This window comes from Mustela erminea, chromosome 4 (assembly GCF_009829155.1).
Source record: "Mustela erminea isolate mMusErm1 chromosome 4, mMusErm1.Pri, whole genome shotgun sequence".
In the NCBI taxonomy this organism is placed as follows: domain Eukaryota; kingdom Metazoa; phylum Chordata; class Mammalia; order Carnivora; family Mustelidae; genus Mustela; species Mustela erminea.
The window spans coordinates 55918979-55944178 of record NC_045617.1 but is presented as its reverse complement, the minus strand read 5'-3'; the positions used below and the strand labels follow the sequence as shown (position 1 = coordinate 55944178).

Below are 25200 nucleotides of genomic sequence, written 5' to 3'. Positions count from 1 at the left end.
ACTCGTAGCATCATCAGTCTCCATGTTCAAACCAAACTTCGTGGGGTGGGGGGGATCCATCTGCCCCTGCAAGGTGAATACAACATGCAGGATTGACAGGGAGGAAGAGGATACAATTTAGGAGTAACACAAAACAGATTTCCATGAGTCTAAGAAAGACTGAGAGTATATAGGTGAGAAAGTCAGGAACAAAAAGCACAGTAGAAGTCCATGGTATGGTGGAATTGCCATAAGGACAAATATGATCTTAGGGGCTTCAGAACAAGGGGTATCAAGATAGGAGGCACTCTCTCCAATTCTCTGTGAGTCATGCACCCTGGGGTTTCAAGTTTTCAGGGCTGCCTCTTGATCTCTTCTTTAATATCACTCACTTCCTTAGTGATATTGTCTAAGCTCTTCCATTTACACCCCATCTATATGTTGGTAATTCCTGGGTGTTTATCTCAACATAGGCTAGAATGGCCCTCCCCAGTGTGAGGTAGGCCTCATCCTAGACACTGGAGGCTTAGGTAGGAAAACAAAAAGGCTGAGCAAGGGAAAATGTGTTCTTTTTGCCTGATTGTCCTTGAAATAAGACATTGGTCTTCTGCCTTTGGATTCAGACTGGAGTTCACCATCAGCTTTCCTGGGTTTCCAGCTTGCCAACTACAAAGCATGGGACCTCTCGGCCTTCATAACCACATCAATCAATTCCTTAAACAAATTTCATGATCAATAAGTGATAGATGATAGAAAGATAGATAGATAGATGTAACAATATGTCCTTATATCCTATTTGTTCTCTTTCTCTGGAAAACCAGACTAATATACTTACCTTCTCAGTGAGGACTCCCCTGGTCATTTTAGCCAAGGACTATAACACCATTTCCTCCACCCCCATTTTGTATGATTGTCCTACTTTATTTTCCTCTCTCAAGTACTTACCACTCTCAAAGTTACTTTATATTATTTATCTCATATATTTTCTCTTCTCCCCATTTAAATGTAAATTCCATGAGGTTATTTTAATCCATTGTGTCCACTGCTTTATCCTTAGTATCAAGCACAGTGCTCTAGTGGGTATTCAGTAAATATTTTCTTGAACGAATGAATGAATGACTAAATGACCCTTAAAATATTTTGTCTTAATTGTGATATTGAAGGATATTGCCACACTGATTTGGGGGGTTTTTTTGTAGGAGTTTTATTTTGTTTTGTGAATGAAAGAACTTCAAATCATATCCCATACAGAACAGAAGAAAATGAATACTTTTAGCTCGAGGGATAGGAAACAAGGAGTTGGAAGAGGAGAATGGAAATTGGTATGATATGGTAGATAACTTCAAATATTTCAGGTCTCTTAAGAAAAGGGATAATCATATTCTATTTGTATTTCTAAATGATCAACTTGTATAAATATATGGAAATCATAGGCAGACAGATTTCAATTCAATTCAGAATTTTTTACATAGCCCAAGCTTTCCACTAAACACTTGGGCTTCCATTGAAGGAGCTAGTTTCTCCTTCTTGAAGGTTTAAAATGAATGAACACTTCACGGGATCTTAATATTATGCTAGAATATAACACATTTATTTTGAGAATGAAATCGTATGGTTGCCTAGTACTGAACTTGGAGGACATATTTACAAATGAAGGAGAGGGAAACAAAAAACTCAATAGCTTCCAAATATGAATTTGATTTCGTAATTTTTCCAGCTTCCTAAACTAGTTGAAAAAGTTTTAATACCTAGAAAAAAGTACTCTGTTATATGGGAAAAAAAATCCCCAGCTTCTCTCTTAAGTTTTAATACTGTCATCTGAACCCTTCTTTACTCTCCTTTTTTCTCCCCAACACACACACACATTCAAGTTCTAATCACTATAATTATAGGTTTCTGACTCTGATATTTCTAGAATTCTCTTAATCTTTCCTCAGATTATAATTAAAAACAGAGGCTAAAGGGTGCTGCTTGAACATCTCTTTTATATATATATATAATTTTTAAATAGCTGCTTTAGAAAATAGTGTAGTACTCTAACTTCCTTTCGAAAGCTGAAATTCCATGCTACTACCCTTTCTGTCAATAGACAAGAACCCCATGTATCTGAAATAAACTCTGTCTCAAGGACAGAGACCACAACTTTCCTTTGCATCTTCCCACAGGATCTATTAAGGTAACTAATACTCATTAAATGTTGACTGTCTAATACATAGATTCCTAAAGACCCATTGTATGGGAAACAAACTGAGGGTTGCGGAAGGGGAGGTGGGCAACAGGATGGGGTAATTTAATGATGGGCATTAAGGAGGGCATGTGATATGATGAGCACTGGGTGTTATATACAACTAATAAATTACTGAACTCTACATCCGAAACTACTGCTGTACTTATATGTTGTCAAATTGAATTTAAATTTAAAAAAAAGAAAACAAAAGCATTTGTCTTTATCCTATCTTCCTCATTTTTAAAGGTTTCAAGGGACTTTCATAAAAAGATAATTTAAATAAGCTGATATGTTAATAATCATGCTATGAATTGATCCCATAGGATTAGAACTGTCCTACTTCATTTAGATTGCTTTTAATAGAGTTATCTATCTTTTCTAATTTTCTTGATTACAGATCATCAGCTATGATCATCTTTTCCCCTTCAGATCTGGGTAAAACTGGACTAATTCCCATTCTGCATCCTATTGAAAATCTAATGCAAATTTTAAGGAGGAGGTAACGCGAGGATGTGTTTGGGGTGGGTAGGGTAGGTTCTCATGTTATGACTTACCTCCCAATGTTTACTTCTGCTAGATTAGCTCAGTGTCTTTCATCTCACTGTCTTTACTGTCAAGTTGTACAAAATCTCAGCCATATGAGTCATTCAGCCCCTGTTCTTGATTTCCACCAAAAAGCGGGGGGAGAAAGGAAACAAAAAGGAACATTCAGAAATCCTTGCATGTACTGCAGATTTCAGAGATGATTTTGGAATAATAGAGGGAGTTTTAATTATAGCAATACAGAAATACACCTCAAAACTGCTTTTCAGACATTCCACTTCTTCAAATGCCCCCTTCTATTGAGTCCTAGCTCCCAAAAAGTTCTAGAGTTCTCCCCTCTTTGTTTTCCTTCACCCACAAATCCCTTCTTATTTCTTAAGTAGAGAAGTATGGCAATGTTAAGATTTATTAGAAATCCAGTAAAACAGTCTTCTTTCATGCTACCTTTTTTTATATCTCTTTATCTCTCTTTATATTTTTATGTCTTTTTTTATATATAATAAATTATATATAATTTATTTTTGTCTTTCAAACATCATTCAGAATGAACTCCTTTTCTTTCCTACTCTCTGGTCTGTAGCTCAGTTCCACAAATCTACCACAATTTCTTTCTTTGTCCCCTTCAATACATAGCCTGACCTAATGAATGATAATGTATTTACTCAGATTCACTCCCTGCTTCAAAGCTTGCCAGCAATTTCTCTCTTCTCGCGTAGAGATTTGAAGATCACTTATACCTACACCCATTCTGTATCTTTCCAAGTTAATTTCCTAATGCATACCTCATAGCTCACACACAGCCTCATCACTGCCTATACCATTTTGCCTTTGGTTTTGACATATTCACAATCTATGGCAGTCCCCTATATCTCCTTTGTTTCAATGTTATGCATATTTGAAGATCTTTCTCCTAATCCTACCTCATCTTATAGATTTCAAGCCTATAATTTTCTCTTCCTTTACCAAATTATTATTTAGAAAGCAGTACACAGAAATCCAATTACTTCAAGTATTTTTGTTTATTTGTATGTTTGTTTCCCAAATTTGAATTGAACTGATAGGAATAAGGAAGACTCTATTTTATTTGTGTTTATGTCTTCTTACTGAGCCAATGTCAAGTCTGGACATAGAGATGCTATTTTAATTGGCTAAAGTGTTTGACAGTTAAAAACTTGGGCTGGATATGACAACCATTTACTAACTATGAGATCTCAACGCAAATTTCTTAACTTCTCTAGGCTTTTGTTTGTAAATGTGAGTGACAAAGGTCATCACAAAGATTAAGTGATACAATGAATGTAAATCACTTAGACTGTCTGTGGCATGTTAGCCAAGCCATTTTTAAGGATCAAGTGGAAAGAGCATTTGAGGTCATCTATACCAACACCTTCATTTCTCAGGTAAGGATATTAACTTCCAGAGAGTTTTAGAGCCTTCTTCTAGGACAAGCGCTTGGTGGCTTTCTCAAGATAATTATTGATTTGGGCTGATCAAAAACTAGGACCCATCTCCTGACTTTCAGCCCATTTCTCTTTCCGTGGCATCCCAATGCCACCAGAATTTATTTGGAAGGTGGAAAATGTTCATGTGATTGACAAAACTTTAGATCGATATACTTGGGGTACTGTGGAAGATTCTAGAGGATAGCTTTTAAGATGCTTTTAGGTCATTCTGATAACAATTTAATTTAAAAAATCAATAAAGAATTAAAAGATGTTATCTGTAATTCTAAACAAGAGGATATTGTTAAACTGTTTTTCTCCCTTAGAAGAAAATAAAATGAATTTTAGTATTTACTCTCTCAATGCTCTTTAACTCCAAGCCCTAGTCATAAGTTTTGAGAAGTATGTGGGTGTTCTATTATAATGAGCATTATGTAATACATGGAATTGTTGAAATACTTCTCTAGGCTTTTGTTTGTAAATGTGAGTGACAAAGGTCATCACAAAGATTAAGTGATACAATGAATGTAAATCACTTAGACTGTCTGTGGCATGTTAGCCAAGCCATTTTTAAGGATCAAGTGGAAAGAGCATTGAAACTTGAAACTAATATAACATTGTATCTCAATTATACTTAAATAATTTTAAAAAGTTTTAAAAGGAAGTATGTGTGTGTGTTTACGTATGTAAAGTGTGGACTTGAGCAGATTCTTTTGCTCATTTAGTGGGAAAGAAATCTACAATATCTGCTGGATTAGTTACTACATTGCTATCTCAACCCTTGACTTCAGAAGTGAAGAGGCTCCACAAAGCAGACTGGGTAAATTCAGACAGAATACTGATTGGAGAAGATCCCTATAGCTTACTTCTTGTCTGCAAGAATATCAGGGACAGTGGTGACTTCAAGAGACCATCAGAGATTCATTATTCCTATAGTGCAATCTGTAATAGTTACGGCCCACCACTCAGTGCACAGTGGGTATTTTCAATCTCCATCTGGCTGTATTGCTCATGCTATCTTGGACCAGGCCTCCTTCTCCCCACCCACACACATGATGCCTCATGCACATATATATACACACACATACTTAGAAACCTTAGGGTTTCCACTCTGCTTGTAGAAACTGCCTCATGTTTGCTAAATCAGAGTCCCATTGGGAAATTGACTCACTTCCTGGGAATTCCAAAGGAATAGAAATAAAACTTGTGTCTTCTATGTTCAGATGAACAAGGAAATTTTGGAAACTAGAATTTACCAAATATTTTCCATGTTTCAACTACTCTTCTAGGGCTCTAACATGGACAGTATTGTTCACTTCTGTAATATTTATAACTCTTTGGTCAGCTCCTATAATAAGACCCATATATCCTCAAAAAATATTTAGTAAATGATTTCCAAATGAACTTGTCCAAGGTCACACAGTAAGTAGCAAAACCAGAAATCAAACTAAGATGTAACTGACTTCAGAGACGTACTTCTTAGCCACTAAACTATACCACCTTCACTCCTACATTGTATATCCCTTCTGAATCTGTAACCTTCTTGTTATTGACTGAATGTATGTGTCCTCCTAAAAGTCATGTCGAAACTCTAATTCCATAGGTGGCTATATTTGGAGATGGGGCCTCTAAGAAAGTAATTAAGATTAAATGAGCTCAGAAGGAGGGGGCTCCAAAGAAATAGGATTAGTGTCCTTAAAGAAGAGACACCAGAGAGCTCTCTCTCTCCCTCCTTACATACACACTCTGAGGAAAGGCCACATGGGAACATGACGAGAAGGCATTCGTCTGAAAGCCAGAAACAGATCTTAATTGGAAATCAAATCAGCTGAAAACTTGACCTTGAACTTCTAGCCTCCAGAATTGTGAAGAAATAAATTTCTGTTGTTTAACTCTCCAGTCTGTGGCATTCTATTTAGTCTACCTCGACCTGAGGTAGACTAATACACTTCTAATACATAAAATTTGCTAGCCTTGAACTTTACAGGACCCTGTGTCCTGAGTTAATATTGTGCACAAGAGGGTCTATGTCACATGGAAAACAAATATATATCATATCAAAGTATAGGAAACAATCACCCATTTAATATATAGTCACGTGCAGAACTGCAGCATATTCAAAAGGAAGCTTCTATCAAGCTCTACCCATACCACTCACCCACCCCAGCTGAAACTTTATGGGAAGGAAAGGTGGGTAGATTGCGACAAAATACTCAGTGTTGTTGTATGTTAAAAACTGTTATTAAAAACATATTGATTGGAAAATGATTCATAATTTGGATAAGAGTAAGTTGAATATCAAAGCAGTAGTATCTTTTTACCTCAAGCATTCTCCTTGATTTCTACTTTTTTACATAGTAGATGACAAGATCTACAAAGAAATATTTATAGCCACACAGCGGAGTGCCAAGTTGAAGTGGAGCCCAGAGCTCTCTGACAGTGCTGCAGGCTCCCTCTCTGGAACTTTGGAACCTTGGACAGCTCCAGAACTCACCAAGGGCTAGTGGGCAGTACTTTCACACATGCACACTCTGAGGGCTGGAGTAGGGAAATGCAATGAGGTCAAACCCATCTGAGCGCCTTTGCAAATGGCCTCCACGTCAGTAAAAATATCTGAATGGTGTATGTATTAATTTGGCACTCTTGTGGAAAGATTCCCTGTGGTCTGCTGATACAAACCACTGCACAGCCTGTTCCATGGGTATCAGGGTCAAAATTATTCAGCACAATGTCCCCAGTATCCAATTTATCACAGAAACACAGTAAACCATCCTTTCCTGCATCAACACAATTCCAATTAGACATTTGCAGACAAGAAATCTGCACTTGCCTAGAAAACTCTTCTCAACACTGAGGAACATGACAGTCTGAAATTAGGATCCCACTGAAATGTTTCATCAGGCAGACCTAGTTTTTCTATAAAGAAGCTACCTCCCACATGTATCTGAAACTTATTTATTCCTCCCCCAAACTGGTGGCTGGCCGTAATATAGTCATCACTGTAATGTAGAATGGATCTTGCTCAGAGGCATCCTCCTGAAGCACATACATTCAACAGTCATAAGGTTGTAGAATGTTAGAGATAAGGAGTGGCAGGCGATCATTCAGTCCAACTGTTTCATTTTAGAAATGAAAGTCCAGAGTGTTCAAATAACTTACCAAAAGTCACATAGGTAAGTCAGTGCATTATATTTCTCAATTAATTTCCTATTTTCATACAAACCTCTCTCTTTACCTACTTCGTCCCTCTTCTCTGGCCCTAGCCCTTGTTTCACTATGGTCTCAGTTATGGACAACAAAGGAGGTGACATAACCCGGGCAGTTCTCTTCCTGCAAACAGATTCTCACCGGAAAACTGGCACTCGGAGCCTTGGCAGGCAATGTGCTAAAGCAGGAGCAGAGAAGTGGCCACCATCTGGACAGCATGATGCTTGGTGCCAAATGGGCCCCAGCCATAGGGAGGGAAGAAAAGCGAAGGGTGTCACGCGACTGCACGCATTTATTTTCACTTTGAGGGGATTTGTTAGTAACCATGTTATTTGAGTGGAAACTGTTGTAGGTGGTTCTGATGGCTGACAAATGTGTAGGCAAAGATGAAACAAGGTGAGTGGTAGCCAGGCAATTTGGAAATGATTTGTGAGCCAGAAATAGCGGTGTCTGATTACCATGTATGACTGAAAGGATGCATGTTTAAAGGGTAAAACTATGTGTCTGCTTCCCCCCCTCTACTATTCCTCTCCCTTTTTAGAAAAGTAGTAAGCATAAGGATTTTTCTGACAGTACCTAGAAAAAAAAACTTATATTTGGCACAACCCATTGACATCCCTCTCTTGTTGCTAACTTTTAATCATATTAACATTTTCCTATGCTATAGATCTTATGTACATAATAATTATACTTATGGACATAATGATTTTCAGTGGCCAGTTTGCAAAATCAACGTTGCTACGGTTGTTTTCCTCTAAGTGATCCTGGTTTTCTATACTCATATTGCACTTGGCAATACTTTTCAAAGTATATCTTAACTCTTATTGTCCATATTTGTTATATAGATGACTCCAGTGAACTATGCCATTAACAGGATACGGGTGTTTTAAAGTGTCTTATCCACTTTAAAAATCATGTTGAATTTTCCATAATATAACCACAATCTATCATTTCCATTGTTTGGCATTTTATAGTTTACAAAACACCTTCACTTACAGGGTGCCATTTTAATTTTGATGGTGGTAATCTTATGTTGGTAGTTCTTCCTACTTGACATAAATACTAAAAGCCTTGTCAAATAGAATGCAGCCCCCAAGGAGCATTATGGCATGTGGAGGAAACACTCCCTTTGGATCAGATGAACTTGGATTTGACACTCAAAACTTCCTGTGACTCAGGGCAAACAGAGTGAACATCTCTAAGCTTCAATGGTAGCAATCTCTGCTTCTAAGATTCATGTGCATCCAAATAAGATAATAATGGGATATGGTGTGGGGACACCTGTCTATGTCTTTTTCCCTTCTCAGCTAACCCCAGACTTCATGCTTTTCTACTACACATGATGCCTTCCCCCTCCTTTTTTTTTTTTTTTTTGTCCTTTTTATAACCAGTGAGACAGATTCTGAAATATCTGTATTAGATGAAGAAAATAAAACCTTTGGCTATGGAACACATCCATGAGAAATAGTTGATACAAGGGGAAAATATTATGCTTCAAAATGGGGCTAACCAGCCCAATCAACACTATTGTTAATTATTAACTTAATATGGTCACTTTCCTTTTATTTTTTTAAAGATTTTATTTATTTATTTGACAGACAGAGATCACAAGTAGGCAGAGAAGCAGGCAGAGAGAGAGAGAGAGGAGGAAACAGGCTCTCTGCTGAGCAGAGAGCCTGATGCAGGGCTCAATCCCAGGACCCTGAGATCATGACCTGAGCCGAAGGCAGAGGCTTTAACCCACTGAGCCACCCAGGCACCCCAGTTTCCTTTTATTTTTTTAAAAGGTCTTTAAGACCTGCATCATAAGTAACCCAAAGTTAATATCTCTTTTCTGTTTTGCAGTGATTTAAATTCATATTTAGTAAAAAGTTGGCTACTCGTAACCAAAATGCTGAAATCTAATAAGCTTCTTCTTCTGAAACGATTTTGCTCTATTTGTTGCTGCAGTAATATAAAATCTAATGACCAAGACCAAAAAAAAAAGTGTGCTCCAGCTGTTCCATTCAAATTCTGTTCAAGCCAGGATGATAGCCTGAAGGCAAAATCCTTAGTACTTGGAATATCCTCTCAGTTCATCAGGATTCAACCTCTGTGAAATAAAACTTGATGCCTTTAATAGTCAATTCTTCAGCCAAAAAGTCACTGCATCCCTGCTAACAGGAATCCATTTGTTACATTGTGTCTTTCTTTGAATATGACCAAGGCTGGGTGACCACATAATTTCATTACTCTTCAGTAGAGCATCTAAGTAAGACTCAAATATTGGAGGCATAAGGATTTCCTCCTCCTTCTGTGAGGGGATGCTTCTGTCTGCTCTTCCTGTTTCTTTCCACATGGAGGGCGCTGGGTTCTCTCTCCTAGCCCCTCTTCTCCCCTCCATGCCACCCTTTGGCAGTAGGGCTAACTCAAGTCTATTAGTCTTGAAGGGAAAATCTGGAATGCAGAATCCAGCTTACTTCTCTGAATTTCTGTTCAAAAAATGATTGTCCCAGGGCGCCTGGGTGGCTCTGTGGGTTAAAGCCTCTGCCTTCGGCTTGGGTCGTGGTCTCAGGGTCCTGCGATGAGCCCCGCATCGGGCTCTCTGCTCAGCAGGGAGCCTGCTTCCTCCTTTCTCTCTCTCTGCCTGCCTCTCTGCCTACTTGATCTCTGTCTGTCAAATAAATAAAATCTTTAAAAAAAAAAAAAAATGATTGTCCCACTAGCCTGTAATCTGGCAACCCAGGACACGATGGACAGAGGAAACATCCACAAATCCAAAAACCATATGACCCAACTGGATGGAATAACCAAAAGCTGGCATTTGACCTTGCAACTGCAGATTTGTAACCAAAAGTTAGAATGAGTTCTATAGCTATAATGGAGTTTGTATCTACCTTTTGAGAGGACAGTAGTGTTCACTATTTAATATATTTTCTTATATATTTATTTCATTGAATAAAGTATACTACTACAACTCCAAAATATAAAATCCTGACAGAAAGAAGTCACTAATTAAACTATATTTCATTTTTAAGGCATATTCGCAATCTAATCTACCTTCCCATTTATATATATATATAATTTATATTATTCATATTATATAAAAATATATAAAAATTTATATAATTTATATTATACATAAGATTTGATGTGATATATTGGAGAGAGAGAGGGAGAGAGATGAAAATTTCATCTATTAGATTTGCATTTCCACAAATCATGAGATGTGATATCTTTTTTCCAATTCTAACTGCCCAGGTGATATTAAGTATAAGATAAGGGAATTTAACAATCAACTATAAATAATATATCTCATCAGTCACATAAATTTTTGAAAATATACATATTAAGATAAACTTCCAAACAAATATTTATTAATCAAAGAAATTGAGTCATCACCCTTTTCATGACTAAATTACCCCAAATATCCAGGCACATGGATATAGTGAAGTAGTCTACTTGAAGCCCAGCATATTAGACAATGAAAGAATAAGCCGTAAGTGTTCTCATGTGTTCAGGTATTAGTTATTTTCCATGGGTGGCAGGATATTTCCCCCCCCCAAGCCCTGGAAAGTCATCTTAAATCTAGGTCATCAGGCAGACCACAGAGGAGCTGCCTCAGCCTCAGAGGCCACTGGGTTCTGTCCAGCCTGCCCGTCTCTACATCAAGTACACTGTGTGTTCATTTAACTCTTCTTCACTGTCTCAAACTTCCTACAATTTTGATATCCTTTAGGCAATGTCCAAAATTTCAATTTCTCTTCAGAATTCCAATTCAGAGCTCCATTTAATTTGACAGTCTTTCCCTCCACTTATGACAAAAATGAGCAGCTTCACTTTAGCCAAAAACAAGGGAAAACAATGTCTCTCCCTTACTTTGAGAATATATAGTTATGATGTATATCATAGGGATAAAGACACTGAGGGCATATAGACATAAAGGGCTGATGAACATATATCTAAACACATTGCACAAAAGTTAAGGAAAATGCCATTATTTCAGACCTTATTTCATCAGAAATCTTGAAGGGTTTATATCCTAACATAAATTTACCTTTATGCCATCTGTTTACATATACTTTAAAGTATATTGACTGGTTCAATAGGAACGTTAACATTAAAGCAATTAAAAAAAGCGGGTGTTTTAAGTTTCATTAAGAGTCTATAAAGTTTCATCTAATTTTATTTGGTGCATGTTTTAAGTTATTATAGTGCATGTGTTATGTAATACCTACTCTATGGTCTTCCTAAATATATTTTCACAGTTAGTTTACACGTTCCATGAATCTTCAGAATACAGAAGCAATCATTATGAAATTACAATCATTAAAATCATTACAAAATATTTGCTATAAAATGGGGCATGGGGATTGATCAAGTTGAGAACTGTGACCCTGCTGGGATGGACTTCATGACCCAACTGCGGTAGTCTTCTGGGCAGCCCAAAACTTCTGCCACCTTGCTACTTCTTAGACCCTCCATGCCTGCTTCTGTCATAGAACATTTGCACTTACTATTCCACTGCCTTGAATACTTTCCCCAAGTTATTTATTTGGGATCTCTCCCTTTAGTTAGGTCTTGGTTGAAGATTATCTTATCAGAAAGGCTATACATGGTCATCCTTTTAAAACAGTTCTCTGCACGGACTCATACAGTATTGACTATCCTCACACTCTACCTACTATGGGCTGAATGTTTGAGTCCTCTCATATTTATATGATAAAGCTGTAATGCCCAGGTAGCTATTTTAGGAGATGGGGTCTCTAAAGAAGTAAGTAAAGTTAAATGAGGTCATAGAGTACGGCCTTAATCTGATAAGTGTCCTTATATGTAGAGATGTCAGAGTGTTCCCTCTCCCTCTCTGTGCATTCACAGAAGACTATGTGAGTACACAGCAAGGCAGTAGCCTCCTACCAGCTAATAGAAGAGGCCTCAGAATGAAATCTACCCTGCCTGCTCCTTGATCTTGGACTTCTTAGACTTCAGAACTGTGAGCAATAAATTTTTGTTGCCACCCAGTCTGTGGCATTTTGTTATGGCAGACTGAGCAGATTAATACACTACCCTATTATCACAACAGCAAGGAAGAAAAATATGTCTTAAAATACACTAATAAAATACGCCCTCATTATACGTATCATAACTATCATTACATTTCTGTCTTGGTGTGTCTTTCATCTAGAAAGGAGAGAACTTGAGAACAAGGTCTTCATTTTGTTCATCGTTGAACTCACGGTAGTGTATATATTTAGCAATGGATGTTAAATAAACAAATTTTAAAATGCTATTAAGTCTATTTTCTGTTATTTGATTATCCCTTTCTCTAGTTTGTCTGAAATGGCAAGATTTTTCCAAAACAAAAATCAGGCGAGAAAATGCATTTTATGTGTTCTCTGGTTTGTAGTTATGAGACACAGCAAGAATATGAAATGTACTTCTCTAGTGTCCAAAATAGAGCATACCACCACCACCTGTGATATTGGAGAGAGGAAGAAACCAGGGGAGAAAAGAGCAAAAGGAAAGTACGAACATTTCATGAGCAAACAGGGAAGCCATTCCAATTTAAAATTATTTTTGATAATGTATAATAAGAGAGGTAGCATGGAAATAAGACAAAAATACACCATTTCTTGCTATTTTGGAGGGAAGAGCAGTTACATTTTCTCTTATCGTTGTCAAATGTGTTCTTCCTGTATTACATGGATCCATTATAGCCAGCTAGAAACTGTGGGCTGACAATTCTATTGATAGACTTGAGCAACATACTGCTTGCAGTCTGTCAAGTCTCACATTTACATCTCAGGCTCTAATCTGTTTTTCTTTCTTTCGTGAAATCAATTCTGTAGCAATTAAATAACCAGCCTACAAGGCATTTTAATAACCAAGCATCTATCTATATATAGCCCAGAGAGGGAAAGGTAATTAGAACTGACCTACTAGAGCTGGTGCATGGAGACAAGTTAGACAAATCAGTGCTTCATCATTACTTTAAAAAGGTACCACTAAATCTGCTTCATTCTTGATTCAATTCTTCTCAGTGACATGCTGTTGAGTCCTTTTATTTGATTCCTAACAGACTCTAAAATGGTTGTCATTATCTGGGATTTTGTTTCATTTTCTGTGAATTTAAGGCATCAGTGAAATAGACTCTGTTTTTAGCTGTGGGATGATATCGTCACATGCACACAGCATTGGATGAAGTAGGCTTTTAAAGATATGAAAAGGCTCAAGGAAAATGACTTTCTAGATTCTCATCCATTTGAGTGTTTTGAGCTGAGCCCTGCAGGTTAAAAATGTCTTGTCTAAGTGATTTAAGAAAAAATAACAAGGAATTGCCACAAGATCCAAGGAAATTGTATTGTCTTTCTCTTTGAAAATATAACTTACTACCTCAGATCCATAGCTTGTGTATAGAACAGTTATGGTAGAGTCTAAAAAGCACAGAGTTTGACTGCAAAAGATCCAACTCCAACTCCTGACTCTAACTAGCTACTAGAAGTCATGAAAATCCCGGAGCCTGGATTTTTTTCATTATATAATGGTAGTAAAAATACCATTCTTTGATTATAATATGCACATTTTCTCCATTTTAGCAACTGAAGTTGAGATGTATCCTATAACGTGCGGTTGCTTTCAATTATCCGTGTTAGTGTTTGTGACCAAGCTCCTGCTCGGGGCTGCTCTGGACCCCAGAACTGTGAAGGTGAGTACTTGGTCATGACCCTGTCACCACCTTTCCAACCCACCTCCCTGGCTGGTTTCACACAGTACCTTTTTTCCAACCCCCTAAACCCAAGTTTGAAAGCCTCTAGGCTAAGAACTCATGAATTTAATATGGGGCAAGCAGAGCACAGGGCAACGTTAGATTTCCCTCATTTATTACCTAGTTCTATTACCTCTTTTTTATGTTAACACACCTACTACAGACACTTTAAGTATTAAGTCACATAGAGAATACTTAGCAAACTCACCTGGAGTGAAGGGAAAGAAAATGCAATTATAATAAGCATAATAACATTATTTCTAGGTAATTAAAAACATTGTATCATGGTTAAATAGAATTATTTTTTGCTTTCATAGTGGTACATTTTTAAAAGTACATTTGTAATCTATGGCATGATAGAGTCAATGAAACAGAGTATGGGGGTATAGCTCGGGGGTATAGCTCAGGGGTAGAGCATTTGACTGCAATGAAACAGAGTACTTGAGATAATGTAAGTAAAAGTGTTTTGTAAATGATGAAGTCAATCCAAATGAAAAGTATGATAGTAAGACACAATCAGGAATCTGTTTAAAGATAAGAAAAAGCACTCCAGGTATTTTAAGCATAAAAAAAAAATTATCAAGGTTTCTACATAATCAGTGGGAGGACAAAGGAGACATTGCCTATGAGAAGGACTCTCAGAATACTGAAGTAGTACTAGGCTCTCACGACATTTGCTACCTCTGCCACAGTCAGAAAAGTGGGGCCATCCTTTGTGAGCCTAGTTCCACTTATTCCTAATCTATGCCAGGTGGGGGATCAGGAAGTCACCTCTGCAAGTGTTAACTCCAAAAATATGCTATCTTAACTACACTCCAGAGATTACAGAATTACCATCAGGATTGTTCACTACAGAGCCTGCCACATACCAGATAAATAAATGCCTCATAGTCCATGGCCTGCTTCTCCACTAACACAAAACTAATGACAGGTCACAAGGACCTATGCTAACATGGTCACAGAAACACCCACTGCTTCCATGACCATGCTTGATAGCAAAAAACAGAAGAAGCAACTGAAAGACAACCTCAGATTTATTTATCCCTTTGCATTTCATGGGGGTGCACCTAACTAGCCAAACCTAAATCACACTTAAAGCCTTAGCTGCAAAGAAGTCTTAAATGTAGTTTCCAGCTTTACAGAATCAGAATATGAGGAAGCACACTGGGATGAGAGAGAAATAAATGTAAAGAGACAATTTAGAGGATTTAGGGAGACCACATCTCCCTTCCACCCTTAAAATAAGAAAGCCTACATTATTAACTATTAAATATTAACTAATATTAAGTATTTAATATTAACTTTAAATAATACTTTTCTTTAAAATCCATCCAAGAGCTGGGATATAAAATCTATTTCATTCATTGCCTGTGTTTCTGTGACCTCCAAGCTAAGAATGTTTTTCATATTTTAAAGGTTGGAGAAACATAATAAGAAGAATATGTGATAGGGGCACCTGCATGGCTCAGTTGGTTTGATGTCTGACTTTGGATCAGATCATTATCCCAGGGTCCTTGGATCAAGCCCCATATCTGACTCCTTGCTCAGTGGGGAGTTCAGCATCTTCCTCTGCCTCTGCTTCTCCCCCATCTTGCACACATTCTCTCTCTTTCAAATAAATATGTATTAAAAAAAAAAAAAAGAATATGTGATAGGCCATATGTGGCCACAAAGCCACACACAGCAAGAAAATTTTATTGATCCCTAATCTGGAGGTTGGCATTTGGGACTTCCTTGATTTGTCCCAGTGAATTTCTGGCCTCATTTGCAGAAGCCAATGTCCAACAATAGTAAATTACTTAAAGTTACCCAAAAGTGTGTTTTGTATTTAATATACCCACGGCTTCCAACATGCTCTTTCTTCTGCCTACCATGACATGATCAGATGCTTATTTCAAAAAATTGGTGACTGTTCCAAGGATAAGTTTTGATAGGTTGTAGGGATCAGGTGAGAACAGAATAGGATTCAGGACAAAGGCCAATAGTTCAAGGGGATGATATCAAAATAACGAAAATCTGAAAAAGGCAAAAAGAATGGTGTAGTGGAGAAAAATAGGAAGGTTTTTTCTTAATTTTGGATATTGTAATAGCATATCATAGACTTGGTGTCGTAAAAAGCAAATATTGATTTGTTTCTCACAGTTCTAGAGAATAAAAGTCCAAGATCGGGGTGCCAGCATGGCTGGATTCTTGGTGAGGGCCCTTCTCTTAGTTCACAGACAACTGCCTTCTCACTGTTACCTCAACATGGTGGAAAGAGAGAGCTCTGGTCCCTTCATCACCTTTTAAAGGTACCAGATCTCATCTTGGAGGCTTCGCCCTCATGCCCTCATCTAAAACTAATTATCCCCCAATACCATTACATAAGGGATTAGAGCTTTAACATACAAATTTGGGGGACACAATAGTCTATAGCAGATATGGAGCATATTTATTAGTTATGGGGACTAAGAAGGAGTCTAGGAAACCAACAAAGCCTGGGAATGTAGTAAGAGTATGAAGGTGCTATTGGCATTTACAGTGAAGCAGTCTGGGAGGAAGATAATGGGTTCAACTTCCTAGCTGTTGCATTTGCAGTTTCTGTGTGAAGCATCCATGGGGATCTTGTAAGCAGCTAGACATAATATTCTGAATTGAGATGAAAGGTCTACATTGAAGAGAGAGTTTTAAATGACTGATTTGGCACCACAAGTATAAACAAGATTATTGTGGTAACCCAAGGAACACTAACCTACAGGGGGCAAAAGAGGTAAAACTGTCAATGAAGGAGACTGAGGAGTGACCAGAATAAGAAATAACCAGGACAAAATTGTATCAACAGAAATGAAAAAAAAAAAAAAAAGAGTATGTTTCATGGCACCAAGTCCTGCAGAAAAATCAAGACCAAGAAAGATTGACACTTATTACTACATTGGCCATTAAACAGTATCAACAGGATATCACTACTTTCCTCCTGAAGTCTGGGATTTAGGGAAGTGCAGAAAACAAGTATAGGCTCACCAGAGAACTACACTATAATTGTTAAAAGCTGTAGATTCAAACATTCTGGCTTTAAATCCTGGATCAGCTTCTTATTTTCTGTGTGACGTAATTCTGTTTTCTAGATGGCAGTTTCCCCATCTTTAAAATGAAAACAACACTAATTACACATGGCTATTTTGAGATGTTCATTAAATAATAGATGTTAAAGTGCTTAATATATACCAAATATTTAATAATCAATATAAATTATTATTTATCAAATACTATCAAAATTGTGGGTTTATAAGAAGACAGGATGATAGTTACAGGAGGGCACAAGATCAAAAGAAAAACATAGATTTCAATTTTGAAAAGTAGGAATATTTACAGACTATAGACTTGATGTTTGTAGAAATAGAACTTATTATTTATCAAGCATACTCCTAAAGGGTATAGAAAAGGACAAAATCAAAAGCACAGTTGATAAATCAAGATCATTTTTTTAAAAATTCAGTGTATAGATGTGTATGTATGAGAGAGATATGGAGTGGGAGTAGGGTTGAAAGAGGAAAGAGATAATGGAAGATGATGGAGTTCCCTTCTGATTAATAAAATTACTGAGAAAGCCAGTTTAAAGTTTCCCAAGAGACCCACCTATATGAGGTATTAAAATATCACTGGAAAATTATTTTTACCAGAACTTTTCTCAAAGAGACTGCAATATTATATGTGAGGGAGGCAAATTTGATTGTTTCTTGGGGCAGGGGAAAGTAAGACATCCTTCTCTTAACCAGCAAGGCTCGAGCTCAAGTATTAACAGAATGTGACTAAACTACTTGCCAAGAAATGAGGCTTTGATGGCCTGCAGAGCTGCTGCTCTTCTGAAGCGGTTGTGCAGGTCTGGGGCCAGAGTGGAAGTTCGTGGAATAACAGAAGAAAAGCTAAGCTGGCACCTGCCCCTCCTTCCTCTTCAATCACTATCTGAACAGCACTGGCTTGAAAGGCTCTAAGGCACCATTCTACGTGGGGTGCTTAAATCTTGGTGTCCGTTAAGAATGGAAATTTTCTGGAGAAGAGCCAAGTGATGGGAAGTGGGTTAGGGTTATTGAAGAGTGCTGGGAGTAATAAGAGATTCTGTGAGAAATGTGAAACAGCTACGGAAGATGGAAATGGTACAGATGCTGACCCAGCAAGAGAAAAGGGAAAGATCAAGTGACCAGAACTCTCTGTACTTTCTTACCTTCTCTTTAAGGTTTTCCATTTTGCCAATTCTTTCTGCTGACTTTCTTTGAAACTATGTCTTCCTCCCCTCTTTCTTCCCCCTCTTTGCCACTCTACCTCATTTTTGACTTCTATCTTAGGTCAGTATTCACCTGGGTGTACTGCTTCGCTGAGCTCTGCAGGTGAACAACTACCTTATTTGATCTTATTGGCAGGATATCATGCTTTCCTTTGCACTGAGGGGAAAAGAATAATAAATAAATTCCAATTTCAATGACCAAAAAATGGAATCTAACATATTTAAATATGCCTTCCTTTTCATACATACATAATTTAGCTCTCATATTTTGCTCAGTCCTCTCTCATAGACCCACCCATATCAAAGTCCCTTCAGTCCATCCAGTACAAGAAGAATCAAGCAGTTCATTGTTAAATACGTTTATTCGAGTCAGAGTATTAACTTCAAAATAAGACATTTCCTAGGAGTAATGACTGTTACAGTTAATGACCTGTAGCATGGTTCGGTCTGTCAACTCCTCCCAGATGGTTAATATTCCCTTAGGAAATGCCCTGTGTCTCAATCATTATTGACTAATTACTCCAGCTTTCCTGGATGCTTCTGTGTTTCTATGACATCACACCTCCAACAGCTGTGTTTGGTTATCCACTAACCAAATGCTGTTGTCTAATTTCAGATCCTTCCAGACTAATATTGATTGATGTTTTAGTTTACTTTCCCATAATTACTTAAAAAAAAATTTTTAAAGAAGTAAGAATATACCATAAAATGCAACTTGCCAAACAAAGCAGGCTTTTTTCTGAGATAAATATCTATGAGCCCTGGAAGACTAAGCAAGTTAACTAACCTCTTTTGACCTTCATCTCATCATCTCTAATATAAGGATAATAAGGGGTGCCTGGGTGGCTTGGTTCGATGAACGTTTGACTCTTGGTTTCAGCACAGGCAATGATCTCATGGGTTGTGAGGTCGAACACTGCATTAGTCTTCACACTCAGCTGGGATTCTGCTTGAAGATTCTCTCTTTCTTACATGCTACTCTCCCAACTTGCACTCACACACTCTTTCTCTCTCTAAAATATACAACTCTTAAAAAAATAAAATGAGGGGGTGCCTGGGTGGCTCAGTGTGTTAAGCCTCTGCCTTTGGCTCAGGTCATGATCTCAGGGTCCTGGCTTCGAGCCCCGCTTTGGGCTCTCTGCTTGGCAGGGAGCCTACTTCTCCTTCTCTCTCTGCTTGCCTCTCTGCCTACTTGTGATCTCTCTCTCTGTCAAATAAATAAATAAAATCTTTAAAAAATAATAAAATAAAAAAATAAAATAAAATGAGGATAATAATAGCATCTGCTATCCCAGGGATCTTGTAAGAATTAAAAGACAATGCAGAGAAGGCCTATAGAACAGTGTATGATAAACAATAAGTATTAAGTAAGTGGAAATTTACTAATAAATAAATTGGTATTTACTATTTTCTTTGCTACAAACACAGAAGGCACATAGCGCTGGTATAGAAAATTTTACACTGTTTACATGCTCACCTCAATGCCATATTTTGGGCCCTTTCTCCTAAAACAAATCCAAAAAAAAATTTACACAATGTTCATGGCTTCTTAGTTCTGAGGAGGAATATAAGGAAGGAAGGGGAGAAAATCACAACAGATTTCTTTTCTCACACAATCAGTTTTTGAGTGTAAAATTGCTTAGCCAGCTGTGCATTTTATGGTCTCCGTTGCAATAATGATACTAGAAATGATGACAAATTCCATTTGAGTATGGCCTTAAAAAACTTGCTTCTACGTATTATCCCATATTATTTTCCAAAAAGCTCTGAGAAATAAATAGGTAAGACATTATTGCTTCATTTAAAAGAAAAAGGAATGAAAAGTCAAGATTTGATCTACCAAAGCTCAGAGTGCATGATTAAGGCCCACTCAGTGCGTCACATGACTTCACGCTCATTTCAATTCCATGCCAGTCCACAAGCCAACCAGAGCTTCCCAAAGGAGAATGCCAGTGGGAACTCCCTGGGCCCCCAGCCCGCTGTGCATTCTAAAAATGTACTAAAAGTGAAGGAGAAAGAAAACAGAGTGAGAATGTACAAAATTGTATACTTCGACCCAATTATTGCCCTTCTCTTTTATATCAGTAGTCTTCAAATGTGACCACTGAAAGTGGTGAATGACCTGAATGAAAGAAACCATGAGGTGAAGGTTCTGATATGCTTTCAGACCCAGATTTGTGCATTCAGACTAAAGAATTAAAATTGCCTAGTGATGAGTTTGAGGCCACAAGCCCAGTGGAAAGTGTGGTAGCATAGAAGCCAGCTGACTGGGATGCTCTCTGGCAGCTCAACACAGCTTTCTACCAGGCAGGTGCTACTGAAGTGGCCATGGCTCCGTGGTAATGTGCCCTTGGGAACAACAGTGCCCTTTGGAGTAGAAGAGCTATCATTTCTGCTGACCCTCCCTGTGTCTCTCTCCTGTCTGTCTCTCATACCAACAACTTGGCCTCCTTGAAATCTAGAAGAAGAAATAATTGCCTACAAACTGAAAAGACTCAAACATGCCTCATCTCATGTTATCTGTTATGTGAATCATTACAAGTCAATGGCCTGAGCATTTTTTTTTTAATTTCCAAAATCTTATTACATCCTTTAATAGACTTCTTTTGTGAATAAAAGTGATTCACTGCTTTTAAGTAAAATCCTTCCTGCTTATAAATGTCAGTTGGAATCTCACAAGTGCAGTAAGTTATAAATGGGAAAGTAATAGACTTTTGGTGGAAGTGCAGAACAGTATATATTCTTTTAAATCATGGAAACAAAAATATACAGCTCCCAATTGTTATAAATAAAATCACAGTAATTTACCCCTAGGCTATCATTTCAACATTTTTAAATCAATACATTAAAGGAAAACACACGATGAAATATTTATGTGTTAATAACTTAAAATAGTGGCACTATTCGTTTCACTGAAATGTCTGAATATAGCCTTTAGCTTAGAATTTACTCCATGTCTAAGTATCAGAGAGGGTCACAAAAGAATTTCTTAACAGCAAGACCCTTGGTTCCCATTTTAATTTCTGCTGAAACTCCTGATGACTTGAAAGAAAGTGCAATTGAAATGGGAAAATGCAGGTGGATCCCAATAATGGCAGGAGAATTGTGCAGCGTGAAATTTCAAGCCATAAAAAGCATATAATTTACTACTGTAAATATACGGAAAATTGGGATCTGCCCTATTTGCTTTAGAAAGTAAAAAGACCTTGGGAAGAGATGTCCTGTCAGGAAGATTTTTTATTTCTTCTCAAAATGATTTCATAGTTAGCCTTGCCATGCTAAACATGCCCTTCACTGAGAAATAGCAGCCCAGGAACAAACTCATTTCCAATAAAGCTGATGCAGCTGTTTGATGTACAGAAGCACTCATAAGGATTCCAGAAGCAAGAGTAGTGTTTATTCAGTATGCTGGCAGAAAATAATCTTTCATTTAGATGCTCAGATCACATAATGAGATTTACCAAAAAGCAATGGTGGCACCAGAAACTGTCAAGATAAAAACAAAGGGATGGAGACTTCATTTTACATCAAGCAAGCCATCATCTCCCTCCAATGGGCTCATAAAAACAGACAAGTTATGCCCAGGAGCAGGAGAATTTTGATGGGTCAGTCTTGTAGCCCATAGAACTCACTCTTTTCATATTGATATGATAATAACATACTAGTAGATGATGTGAGAAAACAGTTTGTTTCTCTATCATTAAGAGGTAACAATTTTGTGTTCATCACTCCAACAGTGGTTATTCAACCAAGAAAGCCGGTGTGTTTGTGGTGTATGTGTGTGTATGTGTTAGGAGGAGGTGTTTTATCAAAGCATAGGTGCCAGAATGATATCAGAGGAACATGGGGTCTGGTCCACACAACAGTCATGAAAAAAAAGCGATGGTTGTTCTGGATTTTGGACCTATCCAATTTAATTGAACATCATCCTAAAATGACCTTATCAACTCTCTCTCTGGGGTATGAAGGTTAGTATCTTTTTTATTTTTGTTTTTTTAACATAAGCTCCATGCACAGCATGGAGCCCAATGTGGGACTTGAATTTACAACCCTAAAATCAAGAGCTGAAATGAGATCAAGAGGAGAATGCTTAATCAACTGAACCACCCAGGCACCCCTAAAATTTAGTATCTTTAACCTAATTTTTTTTTTTTAATCAGGGGGCTCTGGTTCCCTAGGTAATGCTCTGCATTGAGTAGAATTTATTTTCAGGGCTTGGAGGAAGCAACAAGCATCTCTGTAAAATTGTTAATCTTTTCTCTTTGAGGCAGTGTGGCACAAACTGAAAGGAAGATGCAGGAGTTGCCTTTCTTGGCCCATGCACAGAATCGTGAAGAACAGACGCCAACTTGTGGGCCATCTTTTGTGAGCCTAGCCCCACTTATTCCTAATCCATGCCAGGAGGCCTTTGAAACAAAGGAGTTAGAAGCTTTCTAAATGGAAGACAGTGTCCTGGCCGGCAGAAAGCATGCTGGCAAAGTCAAAGGGCAGAAGTTGCACCTTATCTGCTCTCAGAAGGAGTTACTTATCATTTATGAGGGATGCCAATTAATTCCCTAGCCAGCAATGTAAGAAGTGAACCAGAACTGCAAAAATGTATAAAAGACACAAAGCACATTGGCGGACATTCTAAGACACTAACCTTCACAAAAAGAAAAAAGAAAGAAAGAAAGGGAAGAAAAGCTTCCTTCACTCTAAAGGCCACTGTAAAGGAAAATGGCTATAGAAATTTACTCTGGAAAATCAGTCACTTTGAAAAAAGAGTCCTTTCTGAAATCAGTCTAAATATCATGTCTCTGGAGCTAATTGTTACTTCATTTTTACCATGACCAAGACCATGACTTTGATTCTGGCTGTGAAAATTTTGCTTAAAATCTAATGCAGAGGATGTGAAGGGGCACAACAGTACAGAATCTACACTGAGGCGGAAAGCCTCGAACAAAAGCTGTGGGCCCACATGGGGGAGAAAGTCCTAATTGGCCAATTATATGAAGAATCCTTCAAAGTTATAAGACGGAAGGCAGGAAGGGTGGAAAAGAAAGAGAGGTGGAAACTCAAAAGAGCAATAGCCTCAAATCTATAAATACTAGAGGAAGTAAGAACAAAATCAAAAGTTAAAGTAATGTTAATTCAGAAACTTTATACCAAAGAGTCAGGTTCAACAATCGCCTTTATTCGGGTTAGTCATCTTTAGGCCTTTCTTACCTGGAGCTCCTCAGAGACTAAAGCCCTAATACCTTAGGGTATCCTAAGGTAAGTAATGAATGGGTTCACCTTTCTCCTCAGCATCCAGAATACCAGTTATATACCATCTGGGGGAGAACCAAGAAAACAGGAACTCAAGTAATTTTCTTTTTTTGTGGTTCAAGTTAGGAACTCAATCTAAAGCAACAATTTCCTGGGATGCTTTGGTAGCTCTGTCAGTTAAGCATCCAACTCTCAGTTTAGGCTCAAGTCATGATCTCAGGGTCCTGGGATCGAACCCCATGTGGGGTTCTGTGCTCAGCAGGGAGTCTGCTTGAGATTTTCTCCTCTCCTCTCTCTTCTCTTTTATTTATCTGTTTCACTCTAAAACAGATAAATAAATCTTAAAAAATATATATTTAAAGAATTAATTTCCTAAAACACTCAAATACTTTCCTCTCTTCTCTGCCTGCCTCCTTCCTTCTATTACAATGAACCTAAACTGAAGAATGCCGCACTTCAACTCAGCCCTCTAGCCTCTCTATAACTATTCCTCCTCCCACTGAAGATTTTATCTTCCCAGAAGCCTTTCCTGACCTCTCCCAGGCTGTTTTTGCTGTGTTCTTCCAACTCTCAAAGTACCTATTGCTTTGTTCTATTTTTAGCACTCACTGTTGTAATCAATTGTGGATTGTCCCTTTTCCCCCTTCCTTGAATTCAGGAAAAGTTATCTGAGTTTTTTTTTTAATTCCCACAGACTGACTTAGACTTCAAAATAAGAGGTGCTCTCTAAGTGTTTACTGCTTGATTTTTAAAAACTTTATAATAACACCCTAAAATATGTTAAGGGAAGCAGAAGCCATAATCTTGTTTGGTATTTAATGATCTTTATTATCTGTCAAAATGTCCATCCAACACTATTCTTTAGAATCTCAGGATTCCTTACATGAATTTATGGTCAACACAATACTCAAAAATAAACTCCCATTAGATGAAACACCTAAATGTAAAATCTAAAACAATGAAACTCCTAAAAAAAAAATGGGCAATATTTTCTTGGACATCAGCCTTAGCAACATTTTTCTGGATATATCTCTTTAGGCAAGGAAAGCAAAAACAAGAATAAACAACTGGGACTACATCAAACTAAAAAGCTTTTGCATAGCAAAGGAAGCCATCAACAGAATGAAAAGGCAACCTACTGAATGAGAGAAGACATTTGAAAATGATATATCCAATAAGAAACAAATATTCAAAATATGTAAAGATCTCATACAACACCAAAACATCCTAATAGCCCAATTAAAAAATGGGCAGAGGACCTGAATAGATATTTTTCCAAGGAAGACCTTCAGAGAGCTAACAGGCACATAAAAGGATGCTCGATACCATAATCATCAGGGAAATGCAAATCAAAATCACAATGAGATATCACTTTACACCAGTCAGAATGACTAGCATCAAAAAAAGAAGAAATAACAGTTGTTAGCGTGGATGTGGAAGAAAGGGAACCCTCAATGCACTGTTGGTGAGAATGCAAACTGGTGCAGCATCTGTGGAAGACAGTATGGAAGTTCCTCAGAAAATTAAAAATAGAAAAAAACATATGACC

The 25200-nt window shown here is 37.5% G+C and overlaps 1 long non-coding RNA gene across 2 annotated transcripts in view; it reads right to left on the bottom strand.

Moving 5' to 3' along the window:
- LOC116588367 overlaps positions 1-25200 on the bottom strand; it is a 249992-nt gene that overhangs the window by 163419 nt on the left and 61373 nt on the right. For both annotated transcript variants that reach the window (XR_004284916.1, XR_004284915.1), the window contains exon 3: positions 2761-2860. This is a non-coding gene — a long non-coding RNA (uncharacterized LOC116588367). The remainder of the gene's footprint in view (positions 1-2760; positions 2861-25200) is intronic.